Source organism: Amblyomma maculatum, chromosome 4 (genome assembly GCF_055883805.1).
Source record: "Amblyomma maculatum isolate TAMU_Amacu chromosome 4, ASM5588380v1, whole genome shotgun sequence".
In the NCBI taxonomy this organism is placed as follows: domain Eukaryota; kingdom Metazoa; phylum Arthropoda; class Arachnida; order Ixodida; family Ixodidae; genus Amblyomma; species Amblyomma maculatum.
In genome coordinates, this window is record NC_139347.1 from 54712228 (window position 1) to 54729391 (window position 17164).

Here is a 17164-nt window from a genome sequence, read left to right on the forward strand (position 1 = left end):
TGGGAACCCTCCCCCCTTCCCCCCTTTTTCATCTTCAACTGTTCCTTCTACTTTTGCATTGCATAACGGCGAGTTTTCCTTAGTGCAGTGGCGGGCGGGTACAGTCATTTGAAAGGTAAGGTGTTGAGTGTTTCTTTTCTTAAGGAGTCATCGTTTCCCGCCAGCACTGAGAAGCACGTATTGTAATTACAATGCACTTTAAAGTTGAGCCAAAATACCCGCCCATAACGCTAATGGGTCTTATGTTGAAACGTTGAAGATACAAACACGCCGATCAATACAGCATTAAGCCTGATTGAAGTCATCAGAAAGTAGCCATATAAGGGGCTTAAAAAAGAAACAACATAAACCTTGCGGATGTTTCCGCTTTTTGTCAATGGCGTACACCGCGAAGAGTTTCGTACCCCACGCCCAGTCTATTATACGGTTTTTGCTTCAGTACCGTTATGGTGGTAAGGCATTAAAAGGTGACAGACCTGCTCAGAGTACAGCCGCACACTCTCTAAACGCAGACTTCATGCCAGACAAGCTCGCTCATAATTCATCAGCGGGAAATAAAACCACCCTGGTCAGGGGCTTCTTGCGTTAGGTCAGCGACGCCTATAACGCGCACCCCCTAAAACCAAGCCTCACGCAGTGACGCACCGGCGGTGCAAAGTTGCGCGCTTTTACACGCTCACACCGGGACTGAGGCAGCCGCGCCTACCGGGGTCATAAAAGACCCGAGATGGCGACGATCAGCCGTCGATGTCTTCGGGCACTGCCCACACGTAAGGATACGGTGGTTCCCGGGAAGCCCCCCTTTCCCGTCCATTTCCTCCCCCCGGTACACGATGCCGACGCCGCAACGACAGGTGCCCTCCGTGTTCCCTCTTATAACGTGGCTGCCGCTCGCGTGCGTCACGTCCTCGGAAGGAAAGGGGGGAAGGGACTGAAGGAGAGCACAGCGGGCCTTCTCCTTTCAGCATCTCATGAATGGCGCGAACTTGCTCCTCCGCCGTGGCCTTAAATACCAGGTTCAGCCGATCGCGTCATCGGCACTCTTTATGCTGCCTGGTGCATTAGCATGCCGCCTTTATAGCTCGTTCGGCCTGTCGCTGAAGTCTTATTTTTTGCTTCTTTTCCTCTCCTGTGCTCCGTCGAGCACTGCAGTATACAAGCCTGCCCCCGGCCGGATGACCCGCGCGGAGTCCAGAAGCGCCACCGGTGGCCAGAGGCGGTGGCGGCTTTCGGCCAAAAGCGCGTCGATGCCCGAAGGTCTCTTCCGATCCTTCCGAGATCAAAGAGCTCGCGCAGTCTGGCGGCATGTCTGGTTCCTGGTCTCCTACACGTGATCGGAAAAGATATCGGCAGTCCACTCTTTTTTAGATACCTTTACTTTGCCGATATCGTAGTAGCCCGGAGGAGAAGAGAGGGGGAGCAGCTTTAAGCGGCATTTCTGTTTTTGTTTGTTTGGAAAGGCGGAATAAATTGGATATTGCCTTGGGGACAACACCTTCACCTTTATCCAATTTGACGTAATTGGCATCGTGTTTCCGCGCAGAAGCACGCTGGCAGCAAGGAGTTTTGATACCTCGCTTAATAAGCTCCATAACGCTTGATTACTGCGTAATAAGGTCTTAACCAACCGGCCGCCATTACTGGTGCCGTAGAAGCGTCGTGCCCCGGAAATTGAAGTAGCGGTGCGTGTATACTCCAAATTGTCTCGTCGCAATAACCGCGTGGTGATACGCCCGTGAGGGAGTCGCAACTTCCTACTCGGCATCGCTTGCACGGACTGTTTACCCGAGCGCGCTGGAGAAGGAAGGGCTTTACTCGAGCCGATTAAAAGTCTGGTCAGCCGGATTAGTGGACGCGAGCTGGAATAAAGGGCAAAAAAAAAAAAAAAGGCGGTAAGAGAACGCTGCCTGCGGTCCCCTTTTGTGGGTAAATTGCTTCCGCAGCCACTTTATTAGAAATAGTTATTGCTCCTGTCTGCGCTTCAGGTGTACACGTTCCTCGTGACTGTAGCGATAACACGGAAACGGTATAAAAGAAAGCGGATCGTAATACTTCCGTTTTCTTTGTCTTTTTTTTTGGAAAGGGGGGGGGGGGGGGAGGCGTTCATCGGCGTGAACCAAACAAATCTAGGTCAAGCGTTTCATTGCAGAAAGGACAAGAGAGGAAGACGTTGAATTTATTATGGGTTCAAGATGTATGCGGCACCTAGCGCGGACACTGCAGAGCAAGGTCTTACATCAAGCGCGTCCAATTTACATTCGCGACAGTGGGCTTACAGGCAGATGCGATCGGTCATAAATACCGGCGCCTGCTTTCAAGAGCAGCTAACACAAGAGTGTGTTGATGAATAACAAATTTCCCAACCCCCGCAAGCGTCTGCCGTCGCGACCGCGGGCGAACGGCTGGGCCGCGCGCGTTTTTTTTCCAGCGCGGGGTGACAAGATGGGACGCTCGAAGGCGTAGACCTGGCCTTGGAAAAGTTTTGATGTACGAGTCCACTTCTAGCTTCTGTCAATAGCGGGCGCGGCCGCGGCTAAGTGCGCCGGGCAAGGTAAACTTCAATTACCATCCGTGAGGAACGCCTCGCAGCAGGCTCCTCGCGATTCATCCCCTATTTATTTATTTTTTCCTGCATACGAGCGCCAGTGAGTACCATTCTATTTTTTTTTTTTTTCGATTTTTAAAGCTCACCTCGATGACTCCTGTAATGGCGGGAGACAAGCGATAGAAGCACCTCCTAATGTGTTCGAACGAATAAGAACGGAACACGCATGTCCAATCTCGAGGGTCATTTTGTTTTCCACACGCACTTCAAAAGAGGTGTCACCTCGCCACTCGCGTACGTGCAAACGAGGCCGAACAAAAACAGGCACAAGGTTACGACGAGCGCGAGCCTGGTTCCAACAAACGGACAAAGTAACCAGCTACTGGCCAATTTGGTTTCGAAGACAACGAAAAACAAGACCCATTGCTAGTCCCAGCAGGAGGTCGGTTCGCTGAAAGGTAAGGGAGGAAATTAAAATAATAATAATAATAATACCGACCAGAACGAAGGTCCTTCGTTAAAGGGACAACTTCTGAGCGAGCGAGCGCGAGGTATGCGGGGAGGTCGACCGGCCAGTTCGTGCGCACTAATTTGGCCCGCGCCCCTTCGGACGTCGCTCGCCGCCCTGCCCATGTGGCGGGTTCAAAGGAGTTGAGAAGCAATGTGTTCCCGTATCGAAGGCTTCGCTCCTGTTCCTTAGCTACTGTCTTAACTTTTTCTTTTTTCGCTATAATCGCAACGGTGGGTGGCCTTTTATTTTTTTCGCGGAAATGGTCGCAGCAGTCACCGCGCGGCGATGCTTGGGGCGTTGCGCGAGCAGCCTGGCCAGCCGACCACACGTGCGCGAAGCCGCTGCCCCGAAAACTGCGGCGACGGGCGACGATAGCTGCGAGACCGCTTGGCTGCAGCGGCCGACCTTCCTCGCTCTCCGCGCGCGGCACGGGGAGACCGCTCCCTATTAATTAACGACCAATTAGGCAACGCGCGCACCGCGGCGGCCCGGTTTTGGGCCAACATCGGCAGTTGCCTTCCTGCTCTGTAGAGCGCTGGAAGGCGACGACCACTATGCGACGACTATACGAGCGGTCAGTTCCGCGCTCCTCTCTGTATACGGGGCCTCCGACATTTTAAACGAATGGCTTCCTTCGAAACGAGCTCTCACGCGGGATGAGCCGAGCGCGTCGGTGCCTAAATAAATCACCGCCCGGTTCTGTCTTCACCGAGCCTGCGTATGTGCGTGCCAGACTGAAGAGATTGGGGGAGAGGATACTATAGTGTGACTGAGTTCGCCTTTACACTTGAGGTGGTTCGTCTCATCACGTTAATCGAGTGGGCGTTGTGGTTTCCTTTAAGGACCTCACGGGTGTGCTCGTGCTCGCTGCATATAGCGCCCTTGGTGAGCGTTCCAGGAGCTTTGTGTTGTGTTGCGGGGGCGCTGATATAGGTGAATGAGCCAACGGAATGAAGAGGGCTTGTATTATAGGCCATGGCTCGCACGGAGGAGGTGGGTCTTGAAGGGAGAGGCAGCGTGAGGGTGCTGCCGATGCTGCAAGTTGGCGGTCACGAAGTGGGGTGTTCCGTAGAGTCGGAACTTACTGTGGCGTGCTCGCACCCTACGCCCCCATGCGGCGGACTAATGGTAATTTTAAGGGGAATGGGGAGTCATTGCTTTTATCAATATATGTGCTATCCTGTGTCGATGGGCTGGTCTCGTTATGGCCTCCAATACACTTTCAGGCTTTTGAATTCTGTCCGATGTTAACGAGCAGCACTTTCGTTTCATTTGCGTATAATCAATTTCCCGGGTGAGCTTGTCTGGCTTTCCTCGGAAGGATAGGTGGATCTGCTGACCTCGGTTCCGATGTACGCTGTTTGTTTATGTCAAAGGTCTGACTTCCATGATCGCGATAGCTATTTTTGCAGGTAGTGCATCATTTAGCGATGTCTACTTTTCTCGTCCTAAAACGCTGTCGCTTGTTACAAGAACTTCCTAAGCTCAGTATCACTATCATTCGTTTTCGTAGACCAATTGCACAATGCTAAACATTGACGTGTTGTTACATGATTATCAGCGCTTTATTTCACCCAACATAATTAGCCTCAACACCTCATACGCGATTAGTGATTAGAGACGCTATTAATGTTGCACGTGTTTCATTAAAAAGTACGTTTTGCATAAAAACAAGGAGAGATTTCACGTCAGAGTATCTTATCTGCGCGCACTCGAATTTGTTCTGAATGGGTCTAGCATGACACCTTGCATAAGTTGCGAATGCGTTCGCTGTCGACTTCGCACTCGTAACGAAGCGACTGGCTCCTTGCCAGCAGCTGGCACAAGGAAACCCAAGTGTCTCCTGACCGATTGCTCGCGAGGACGGCTCTTACGCAAGAATTGCGGAGACCCCCGACCGCGCAACGTTCGCTTGCGTATTCAGTAACGACAGCTGTTTTGCAAACGATCTGCCAAGAAGATACAGGGAGTATCGTTGTCCGAACGAGCTTGCGACGATCTGGGGCTTGGAAACGCGAGAACGCAGTTATCGCCTTCGCACTGAGGCGCCGGGAGGCTGCGCGCAAGCCTCCACCACAACGGGAGCTTGTTCTTCTGTCACTGCCCCAACCATTCCGCGGCTACCGAGTCCAGCTCCCTAACGAGCTTGCGGCGCTTCCGACCGCCTCCGCGCATGCGCAGTAGCGGTTGCTCTCGCATTCGTTCGCTCTTTACGGAAGTTACAGTAATGACATCAAGGGACATCCTCGTACTGCACGAGCGTGCCCATAAAAGGAAGTGACGCCCCCCCGGCTTCGCTGCACCCGATATTGTATCGTGCGGTACAGTATTATCTTTCACTCCGGCAACGATGCGAGCAGAAGCTCGGCTTGTTGTGTGCTTCTTCGGGAGATAAGCAGCGTCCTATGGTGCTTCGGTTGTCACGGCCGAGCCTTGCGGTCAAGGCGTCGCCCTCGCGTGTGACGACTCCTCTGGTTACACGGGCCACAGCTGTGCAGAGAGGGGTGCTCAACCCGCTTGACACAGAATGCACTTTTAATACTTGCTGGTCTCAACTGAAGCGAATGTAATTTCTTCAGTGTGCGCAATGAATCCCCTGGCCGTGATCTCTGGTCTAGGACGCTCAGGAGAGGGTTTAATGTGAAGGCCCAAAACGCGATGCGGTTCTGCTATGGAAAAACTGCTCGCGACTGTACGTGGAAGGAACGAAGGGAAACCGCAAGACAGACCGCGCTTTGTTCCGTGAAAATTCAGCGTGGTGCGGCGCTTTCTGGTGTCCCGTTCTCGCTTCTCCATGGCGTGCGTGCATCGCGTATCTTCTCATTGCGCACTGCAGAATGTCAGAAGTGCGGCTGTCGCTCATGCGTTTTATTTCGCGGAAAAGAAAGGTCGCCTACAGGAGAATACCGAAATGTTTGCCGTGCAAACGAAAGACACGGTGCCATTGAAGCTGTTTTCTACTAACTTCTCGCGCAGCATTTCCTACAGGTCACAGCCCGAATCCGGACCTACACTCTTGTAGTATAAGTGTACGATTCTATACTTTCGTGCACCGTGACCGTCGACAGATTTCCAGAAAAACGAACTCCACAACACTGCAAGTAGCTTCAAAAAGCACTAAAGATGGCACAACGAGAGAATAAAATGAGGCCATACTTCGGACTTCCTTATTCGGCTTTTTCGTTTGCTGTAATTGAAGGTTTGCCATTCAGACTGAGCCGGAATGAGATAATGGAAAAGAGAAGGGGAAGAGAGAACATACTTAGTCTGATTGCGCAGTACGTGGAGCTGGGCTTCGACTTGGTGACTTCCTCATATCTTTCTCCTTCTCCTAGGAGTGTTTCGGTACAGTACGCTTTTTCTCATCTTTGTGCCCAAAAGTGAAATCAGGGTGCCATGAAAAGGGTTAAAGAGGAGAAGTCTCTGGCACAGCAGAGAAGAGAGCGCAGTTAGGCACCCCAAAAGATTGGTTTCTTGATCTTTGGCGCAGTGCGGTTCGCACTCTCCTTATAGCGTAGCAGGCGATATCCGTAAAAGCATCATGAAAAAAAAAAAAAAAAAACAACATAAAAAAAGAACGGGGGGGGGGGGGGGGGGGGGGGAATTCGAACGGAGACGATGTGCCGGCGGCTCCAGGGAGTTCGGCTTTCTCTTCTTGCACTGGGTCACGTCGGGCTGCAGTGCGCCGCCGACAGGAAGTTTTTCTGGCGGGACGTCCGAGATGGGTGCCTATCGATCGCGGCGCGAAGTGGGGATAGCAGCGACAACGTGCGCGGACGCTACTGGGGCGGCGGCCGGAGAATGCGAAAAGCTTTGCTCGCGTCAATACAAAGTTGCCGCGCATGGTGCGGCCTCGGTCGCGCCCAGAGTTCGTCGCCCCCGGCGCTGACCTGGAGCGTTGTTTAATACATCAAGCGAAGCGAACTTTGAGGCGCGTCTTAAAGACAAACACGTTTTTTTTTCTTTTTTTGCTCGCATCCGCTTTTTCTTCACAGTGATTCTGCGTGAACGGCGTATATTCTGATGTGTACTGCAGACGAAGAGCGTTTGCAGAAAGAGACGTACAAAAGCGCTCCTTTTGTTTACTTTGAAATGCTGTAAAGAGAACGCTATTGATGCTTGTTCGAGTTGGAGAAAAAAACGAAGTAGAAGTAATAGAGAACGTGTGGCAATACCGTTATGATTATTCTTATGTAAGCTCTTCTTTTCTCATGTTGTCACAGCATTTTACTCCATCGTTATAAGCCACCGAATGTATGCATAATGCGAAGAAAGCCGGAACTCTCGTGTCGGCACAAAAAAAAAAAAAAAAAAGAAAAGAAAAAGAAAAACGCAATAAGATGTTTGGTTCCGGGAGATAGATGTTCCCCTCTCTTTTTCATTGTCAAAGATCATGGAATGCTTGCGTAGTGGCTAAAAAGAGAGACGTGTGTGCGGAGACAGCTTTGCATCATTTAGACGTCGGTCCTCTCTCGGAGGCCAAGGTGAGGTCGTAACTCTATTTATCTGGTGTCAAATCGGAAGCTAAAACGCTTCTTAAATATTTAAAAGATCCGGGTTTGATAAGCCGCCCGTTGGACTGTGAGCGTTCCTTCTTGTTTTAATTGTTTACGGCGATTCCATATCCATGGCCTCTTCCCAGGAACGGGAACAGCTAAACTTTTTCTTTCGTTTCCTTTATCTTCCTTCCGCCCGCCGCGGTGGTGCAGAGGTTAGCTAGGCGCTCGACTGCTGTGCCAAAGGATTCAGGATCGAATCCTGGCCGCTTTTCGATGGAGACTCGAAGAAAGGTGCCCGTGTGCTGTGCGATGTCAGTGCGCGTTAAAAAACCACGGGTGATAAATTTCCGAAACCCTCCACTACGACGTGTCGTGACGCTGGGGTTAAGTCGACCCGGCCTTCACTTGGTAGCGTGCAGAGACTCGGGGTTGAAGAAGGACTGAATCTTCGAAGTTGGTAAAATATGTACAAGCAGGTTTAATGGCACTTTGAGAAACTTATTTACAAGATTATTTACACGAAAAAGAAGGGTACATCAGCAAAATGGCAAGCGTTAAGAGTTCATAGCGAGAAGCGACTGGATGAGCCGTTTACCCAGGGCTCAGAGCGACATTTCGTGCTCTGCAGCGTCCTTAAAAACCCCCTATGTCCAGCCCCTCTCTGAAGATGCTGACCAACCAAATCCAGGGCACGCCCCTCAGGTATCGGCATCCAATCGAACACTTCACTGCACTGATGGTCTGAAGCACTGACTGGTCCGGCATTCATTCGTTGGGCGTGATCACTTGTTGGCGGGAAAAGCTTGGGAACGGCGAGGAGAGGAGGTACATTTCTATTCTTCAGCAAAGAAACCACAGGCTGGTTCTGACAAGGGGTTTTACTTCTCAGAAACCCGAGTGCACGTGGCGCCGCATAGGGCTCCCAACATTGTCCCTTTTCGACAATTGCAAATCTTTCCTGCATTCCCGGGAAATCACTTAATGGCCGTATGAGTCATGCTCCTTTCTTGTCCTGCACGTCAGCGGACATGTCACTCTGTCGTCTCCTTTGGATAGGAGGCATTCATCACTGGAAGATAGCACTTCTCGACTGGAAGGGTGAACAAAAGAAAGCACTTCCTGCTATTTCCCGCAGGGGGACGTTTCTTTGTGTTTTTCCAGACGTTCTCTTGACAGGGCCAATTTGGCATTTGCAGGTTGTCCACAAAGCAAAACATGCTTACAAAACAGGATTCCTGGAAACAGGCTCACTTAGAGCCATTGGACCATCACCACATTTCCAAAGCACTTATTCATGCCCACAGGCGAACAATAGAGCGCGCAAATGCGGATGCTTGGTCGTAACAGCCTCCTCCCCCGCCAGAAGAGACTCGGAGGGCAGCAGTCCCAGCTGCTGCATGAAGAGACGACTTAATGGCCTGCACGTGAACGCTTGAAGCTCGCTGTTGCTTGTCGCGTTGTCTTGATTGTTGTAGGCCAAATTGCTCGAGCTGTCTGAAACTCAACCACATATCGAAGCAAGCACTCGGCTCCCGTCTGAAGAGACCAGGTTAAAAGAAAACTGCCATTGTTGTTCGAGAAAAGCCCACTCTCAAGACGTTCAGGACCCACGTATTCCTAGAAAACCAAACGTGCTGCTTTACATAGTCACACATATACAAGCGCACGAAAAAAAAAAAAACCTGATTATCAATTTGGATACATGGTGAGGAACATCTCGGACCGCTTAGAAAGACCGGCTAAGCGCGTCCGCATTCCCATTTAACTTCCCCTTTTTGTATCTTATTTCAAAATTGTACTGCTGTAAAATCAAGCTCCACCTAAGAAGGCGACTGTTCTTCGATGTCGCAGTTTGCAGCCAAGCCAGGGGACAATGGTCCGTCTCTACGGTGAATTTGGCCCCTCCAAGATAGCACTGCAATTTTTGAATGGCCCATACAATGCAAGCGCACTCTTTCTCTGACGCGCAATAAGCCCTCTCTCTAGAACTCAGTTTTCTGCTCAAGTAGAGCACGGGGTGCTCATTACCGTCGTCATCTCTCTGGCAGAGAACAGCACCTAACCCGCGATCACTGGCATCACACTGGACCGTGAATTCTCGGCCATAGTCTGGAGCTCGCAATACCGGACGGCTAATCAGCACAGCCTTCAGGTTTACGAAGGAGGCTTCCTTTTGTTCGTCCCAGACTACATTTGTCGGTTCTGTCTTGCGGAGAGCGTCGGTCAGAGGGCTAGCCAAAGCTGAATAGTTAGGGATGTAGTGATTGTAGTATCCAGTCAGACCCAGGAATGCTCGAATTTCCGTCTTCGTGCTCGGCCGCGGGTAGTCTGCTACCGCAGAAATCTTAATCTCGCTGGGTTTCCTGAAACCTTGACCTACATTGTGACCCAAGTAGTCCACGGTCGCCCTTGCCAGGCAACATTTCTCGGCCTTTACGGTTAGTCCAGCTTGACGCAAAAGGCTCAGTACAGCTCTTAGATGTACCATATGGTCCGCCCATGAGTCGGAAAAAACCGCAATGTCATCTAAGTAAGGCACTGCGAATGTTTCACACCCCTTTAAAACCCTATCCATGAGTCGGAAAAAACAAAATGGAGCATTTTTGAGCCCGAAACTCATCATTGTTGGCTGGTAGCTGCCCGTCGGAGTGACGAAAGCCGCGTATCTGCTGGCGCGTTCAGTGAGCGGTACTTGCCAGTATCCTCGAGTAAGGTCCAGCGTAGTCACATATGCCGCTCTACTGACCTGTTCTACTCTCTCCTCAATATTCGGAATAGGATACACTTGATCCCTGGTGAGAGAATTTAGCTTTCGGTAGTCTACCACAGGCCTAGGGTCTTTACCTGGAGCTTCTACTAAGATCATAGGCGAAGCATAATCGCTTTCCGAGGGTTTTATTACTCCCAATTCCAGCATGCGAGTTACTTCCCTATCCAGAATTTCTCTTTGCCTTGGAGAAAATCGGTAGCACCTTGATCGCACTGGCACGTCTGAAGTCAGCTCAATATCGTGCTCAGTCAAATCAGTCCTGCCTGGCCTGTCCACGAAGCAGGCCTCAAACTCTGTTATTATTTCGCCCAGATCGGACAGCTGGGATTTCTTTAGTTCTCCTCTCTGCTCTGTCTTTCTGAGAAGCTCCTGAGCGTTGCTTCCTTTTCCGCTGAGGCAAATCAAGTTATCCCCCATCTCCTCGGGAAGGTTTAACGTTAGATTTACCACGGTTTGCTCCATAGCTAAGTCCTCTCGGTTTTCACTTAAAAGTCTCGTTAGATTACTAGACGCTGGCGGCAAGAGGTTACTCCCAAGGACGTCCTCATTCCGCGTCTCATCAAGCTCACTTTCAAGTTGACTTATTTGAGATGCCTTGCTCTCAAAGTTTTCTGACCCACTGTCTTCCGCATCGACCACTGTTTTAGCTGTCGTTTCCTCCGCGGTGGATTTTTCTGGAATTAGCAGTGTAGCTAGTTCTCGCGCCTTTGAACGTGTTAAGGCTGGCACAACTCTGTCTCCGAAAAGGATGCCCCTCTTTCGCAGTAGCATATCCGATTTGTTGGAGAACAAATACGGATAGCACTTAGGAAGCTTTCCTGAAACGGCAGCCTCGGTTGTCAACTTGCCGAAAGGGCCCTCGATGACCACGTTCGCGATTGGCAAGCACACACTCTGTTCCTCCACTACCTGGCGGATCCACGCACACTGTCCTGTATAGTCGGAAGGCGACACATACACCGGATGGACAACATCCATCGTTGCGGCCGAATCGCGCAGTACCTTGCAAGGCTTCCCGTTGACTACTAGGCCATGCATGTAAGGTTCCAAAAGCTGCATATTTTCATCGCAGTCACTGACATACGAGAAAACAAACTTTTCTTTCCGGCAGTTGACGGCAATGTGACCCTGCTCATTGCACCTAAAGCATGTGAGCGGCTTCCTAGCCCCAAGCTTGTTCTTTGTGTTCTGCGCGTTGGTCACTTCCCCACTTTTCTCACTGCCATCCTTTCTAGGGCGTTTGCCTGAAGAAGCCTTCCTTTCTTCGTTTGCAAATCTAGCAAAGTGCCTTTTCTGACGGTTATTTACACTCAACTTGGGATTGCGGAGCCTATCCACTGCTGGGTTGCTGAATTGTCGGCGCGAAGCGTACTCCTCAATGACTTCGGCAGCTTCAGTTGCCGACTTAATGTCGCCTCGGTCCTGTAACCAATTTCTTTCTTTTTCTGGGAGGCAGTTATAAAACTGCTCCAAAAGAATTCGCTCGACTACAGCGTCCCTATCACTGTAGGAATCTGTGCTCTTTAGCCACTCGCCCAAATTGACTCTTAAATTGTACAGGAATTCAGGGTAACTCTCGTCCCTGGACTTAGTAGCGTTCCGAAAACGTTGTCTGAACGCCTCGGCGCTAAGCCTATACTTTCTCAGAAGGCAAGCTTTGACCTTCTCGTAGTTGTCCGCGTCCTCCTTGCTTAGCCGCGCGACAACCTCCGCTGCCTCGCAGGGCAGAACCGTCAATAATCTCTGAGACCAAGTGTCTCGCTGGAAGGACAGTTTTTCGCAGGTTCGCTCAAAGTTAGCCAGATACAGACCGATATCCCCTGATATCACATATGGCTGCATGTACTTTGACATCTTGAAATCTGCCTCCTTGTTGAGAAGAGGCACCGCTAGCTGGGGACCATTGCCCGACCTCTTGCTCAACTCTAAGTCTAATTTCCGGAGCTCAATTTCTTGGTCCAGCTTTTTTGCTTCTCTTTCACGCTTCTTTTCCTCTTTTTCCCACTCTTTCTGCTGTCTGAGCTGTTCCTTTTTTTGACCGACGAGGTTCCATGCTTCACTGAGCTCCTCATCATCGGTTCCCAGATCAGTGATTGCCTTTATAATCAAGGGTTTTCGTGCCAAACCACTTGTATCAATTCCCAATTCCTCACACAATAGCAACAGGTCCGGTTTCTGCAGCTTTTGTAGGTCCATGATCGCTCCGAGTGTCGGCTACTTCCAAAACAACAGTGCAAACTACCAAACCTAAAGGCGTTTCAACACTTTTTACCAGTTCTAAATTCTAACCCTGTTCTAGAACCTGGTCCACATCAGAAGAAAGCCAAGCACTCACCCACACATGCGATCGATGTTCCGAGCTGCTCTCTTGTTGGCCGATTGTTGCTCCTGCTTGTTGCTTGAGATGCCACCTCCGATCACCAGATGTTGTGGCTTGTAGCTTCAGATCCACCTCCAATCACCAGATGTTGTGGCTTGTAGATTCAGATCCCAACGCTGGTCACCAGTGTTGGGGCTTGTAGATTCAGATCCCACCGCTGCCACCAGTTGTCGTGACGCTGGGGTTAAGTCGACCCGGCCTTCACTTGGTAGCGTGCAGAGACTCGGGGTTGAAGAAGGACTGAATCTTCGAAGTTGGTAAAATATGTACAAGCAGGTTTAATGGCACTTTGAGAAACTTATTTACAAGATTATTTACACGAAAAAGAAGGGTACATCAGCAAAATGGCAAGCGTTAAGAGTTCATAGCGAGAAGCGACTGGATGAGCCGTTTACCCAGGGCTCAGAGCGACATTTCGTGCTCTGCAGCGTCCTTAAAAACCCCCTATGTCCAGCCCCTCTCTGAAGATGCTGACCAACCAAATCCAGGGCACGCCCCTCAGGTATCGGCATCCAATCGAACACTTCACTGCACTGATGGTCTGAAGCACTGACTGGTCCGGCATTCATTCGTTGGGCGTGATCACTTGTTGGCGGGAAAAGCTTGGGAACGGCGAGGAGAGGAGGTACATTTCTATTCTTCAGCAAAGAAACCACAGGCTGGTTCTGACAAGGGGTTTTACTTTTCAGAAACCCGAGTGCACGTGGCGCCGCATAGGGCTCCCAACATTGTCCCTTTTCGACAATTGCAAATCTTTCCTGCATTCCCGGGAAATCACTTAATGGCCGTATGAGTCATGCTCCTTTCTTGTCCTGCACGTCAGCGGACATGTCACTCTGTCGTCTCCTTTGGATAGGAGGCATTCATCACTGGAAGATAGCACTTCTCGACTGGAAGGGTGAACAAAAGAAAGCACTTCCTGCTATTTCCCGCAGGGGGACGTTTCTTTGTGTTTTTCCAGACGTTCTCTTGACAGGGCCAATTTGGCATTTGCAGGTTGTCCACAAAGCAAAACATGCTTACAAAACAGGATTCCTGGAAACAGGCTCACTTAGAGCCATTGGACCATCACCACATTTCCAAAGCACTTATTCATGCCCACAGGCGAACAATAGAGCGCGCAAATGCGGATGCTTGGTCGTAACAGACGTCTTTCATAGTTCGAATCGCTTTATCCTCCTTTCCTTATATAGGTCCATATGTTGAGCATTCACCAGCACTATTTATCCTTTGTTCTGTATTTTCTGTTTTTCACTTGTCTTCTCCCAATAATAAAAAAAAAAGACAAAAAAGGTCTGTATGGGTTCAGCGCTATTTCTGTACTTACCAAACATAGCTTAGCTTTGATGTTTGTCGCGCCGAGCTCCCGCATTTCGACAGATGCCCCTTTGCTTTCTCTGGAGCTGCGGTTTTGGGTCCCTGTCCTATTTCTGTCATGTTTCTCAGAAGTTTGTCGCGGCTCTCGAAGGTCGCACATTCTCGCGGCTGCGTCTCATTCCAGCGCCTGTGCTACACGAGCGCGCACTTTGTGACCGTCAGCGACGTCTCGTTTCAATGTTGCCACCGGACGGGCGCCGTCCAGACGGAGTAGTATAACCGGGCATCCCGCGAACGAAACACGAAGCAGGGAGTGGCGACAGAGACGCCCGATGAGCTGCCGCGGCCTGCTGTGTCGCGCTCTTTGTTGACGCGTAAACTGGGCGCGATGAATAATCACCTCTGTCTTGACGGGCAGGCGCGACGGCGACGTCGCGCTGGGTGGGAGCCCGTGTGTAATTCGTGTTGTGCGCGCGCGCTCGTCGTGAGCTTGTGTATCGTGTGTCGCCTTGAAGCCATTCCTGGCAGGATTGAATGGCGCTTCTCCATTAATTACGGCCGTTATGTCTGGCCCGATCTACGACATCGCGCTCGGTAACGCACAGCCTTGTTTTCGCGCATCATTGCTTCCGAGTATGCAAGATTCAGTGTCACGAACTTGGAAGGTCACGTTCGCTCGCTACGAGGCAGGAGTCATATTTTAAGGCGAAAGCCTTTAATGGCCCATGCTGTCGTGGACAAAACGTGTCCCGCTTTTGCGGCAGCTCTGATTGTCCAAGGCGGGATGACGTCATTAGAGGTCTCGACCAATCACAGAGCACCACCACAGTATGCGCGAATGCGTGCCTTGTATGGCCATATGTCAATCAATGATCAATTACAAATTAATGACTAATTAATTATTCAGTTACTAATCGATGGGTAATAAAAACAATAATTAACCAATGATGAATAATCAATTGATTAATTGTCTACATACAGCCTAATTAATTACTAGTTAGTGCCACTTGCGTAGCAGAATGCGGCACACAAGCTTTCGCCTTTCACTACTTTAATTAGTCGCTGAAGTCCCTCGTAATTTTTTTATTTTTTTATATGATTACTCACATAGAGACTAATGGATAGGTTGGCGCCGCCGACCACATGCTTTTCACGCATTGCAAGAACAAATTTGTGGTAAAGATATAAAGCTAAAAAAATTACAACGTATTTATGCAGAAGTATTTACTCTGTGTTATGCTTGTTGTTGCATAGATGCTATCTTTTGCCCCAACTCTCGCTACATCGCAGTATAAACTTAAGTAATATATAAAATGCGAATGCACCAACTCACCCAATTCAGCATTCTTGTGTAATATATAAGAGCGGAGAAATTGCGTAATTAATGTTGAAGTAGTTATCAGGAGTGCGCAAAAATAGTTGGTCATTAGCAAGGTGGAAGGTGCAGCTACTATCTCACTCAGTGCGGAAATTAAGTCTGCTCCATGAGGAAAGCGAATTATACAGAGGGATAGGAAAGAGGGATCAGCGTACTGGAGTAAGGAAGTTTACCACCCGAAGCTCTTTAACATTTCTAGTATACAGCTCACTTACAGCTTCATCATACAGCCTCACTTGATATATCGCTCCAATCGAAATTTGACCGAAATTCAATCCCCTGACCGCTCTCGGCAACCGGACATCGTGCCCACTGAGCCTCCGTGGCCAGTTCGGAAATGCATGCAGTGGGCATGCAACTACACGAGAGAAGTAATCTATTTTACACAAGCCACATCGTAAACTATACTTTCGGGTACCTTTCTGGCAGGAACAACTCGGATTTTTCTTTCGGGATCGTATGATAATTAGCGTAATTAAAATAGGTAATTATTACAATATATAAACAAATTAATACTAGTAAGGTGAATAATTTTAAATGGTAATTAAATAATAATTAAATATAGGGTCCGGTGTGCGAGGGCCTTGATTTAGATGACCTCTTACCAAGATTTATACATAAACTAGGGCAAGTGAGCAAAAGAGTACGAGAGAAACCGCAAGAAAATGCACCAACGTAAAATAATGTTCGATACGAGCTCTGTTAGGATGGCGCATGGCGACAAGGTTATAGATATTTCAATGTACAAAAAAAAAAAAAACCCAGGCTCACGGAAAATATAGAAACGCACATAGCGTTGTAAGACCGAGTCCTCGCGCGCTGCAAGAACTGAGCAGTGCAAAACAAACTAGACCAAAAGGGTAAAATTCCATAGGAGAGAGGCAGATTTGTAGGGCGCTCATAGCTTCCGGAGAAGATGCCTGGAAAGGGTGGTTCTATTAGTTCACTGTATGCCATGAACTGATATAAATGGTTGCCAATGTGGTTTTCGTCCAGAAATTTTGCCGCATTACTTCCCGAATTCCCCCCTGTACGATACCTGCAAGATGTGTTTTCTGTCTGCAATGCACACATTGATTTTTCAGGTCGCCTTGAACGAGCTCAGGCGACAGCTGGAGCAGGCACCGGATGCCTCCACTAGCCCGGCTCCAAAGCGTCTCGAAAAGCCCTGCCATAAAAAAAAGCTAGGAAGGACGTGTGCAGGGTGCCGCAGCTGCCGCACGGACAGCACTTTGTCACAGCTAGTGTAATCACATACGCGCACGGGTGCAGCGCATCCATCAGTAATCTCTCGAGGAAGTGCCTTCACGTCAAGCGGCTGCGTATGGTTATTGGACCGTTTATAACTACGCGGATGTTCTATACAAACATCAAACCTTCCAGCACTACAGGTAGCAAGCATGTCCGCCTACTGTGACATGCGCCATTGTAGCGTCTACGACGGGCACCGCCCTCCTCTAACTCGCCTATCCACGAAAGTGTGATTGAACGCTTAAGCTAGGGACTTGGGAGAACAGTGGCCTGCTTGGCCACACCGCTCCTCTGATCTCAATGTCACGGGCATCTGTTAGCTCAGACCGGAGGACACTGTATCCAAGCCAGGAAGGCGAATCAGCGGCTTCGTTCTCAGAAGCATCGATTCCCGGTTGCTGAATGTCTTCAAGTGGCATATAAATCATTCTGACACCCGTTCTTACCGTGAATCTCGTTCCGGCACCACAATTTTGGACGGAGAGCAGCTTGTATTAGTGGGACAACGAAGCT

General features: G+C 49.7%; 1 protein-coding gene across 5 annotated transcripts in view; it reads left to right on the forward strand.

Moving 5' to 3' along the window:
- Window positions 1-17164, forward strand: part of LOC146191068 (uncharacterized) — a 423874-nt gene that overhangs the window by 302199 nt on the left and 104511 nt on the right. The window lies entirely within an intron of this gene.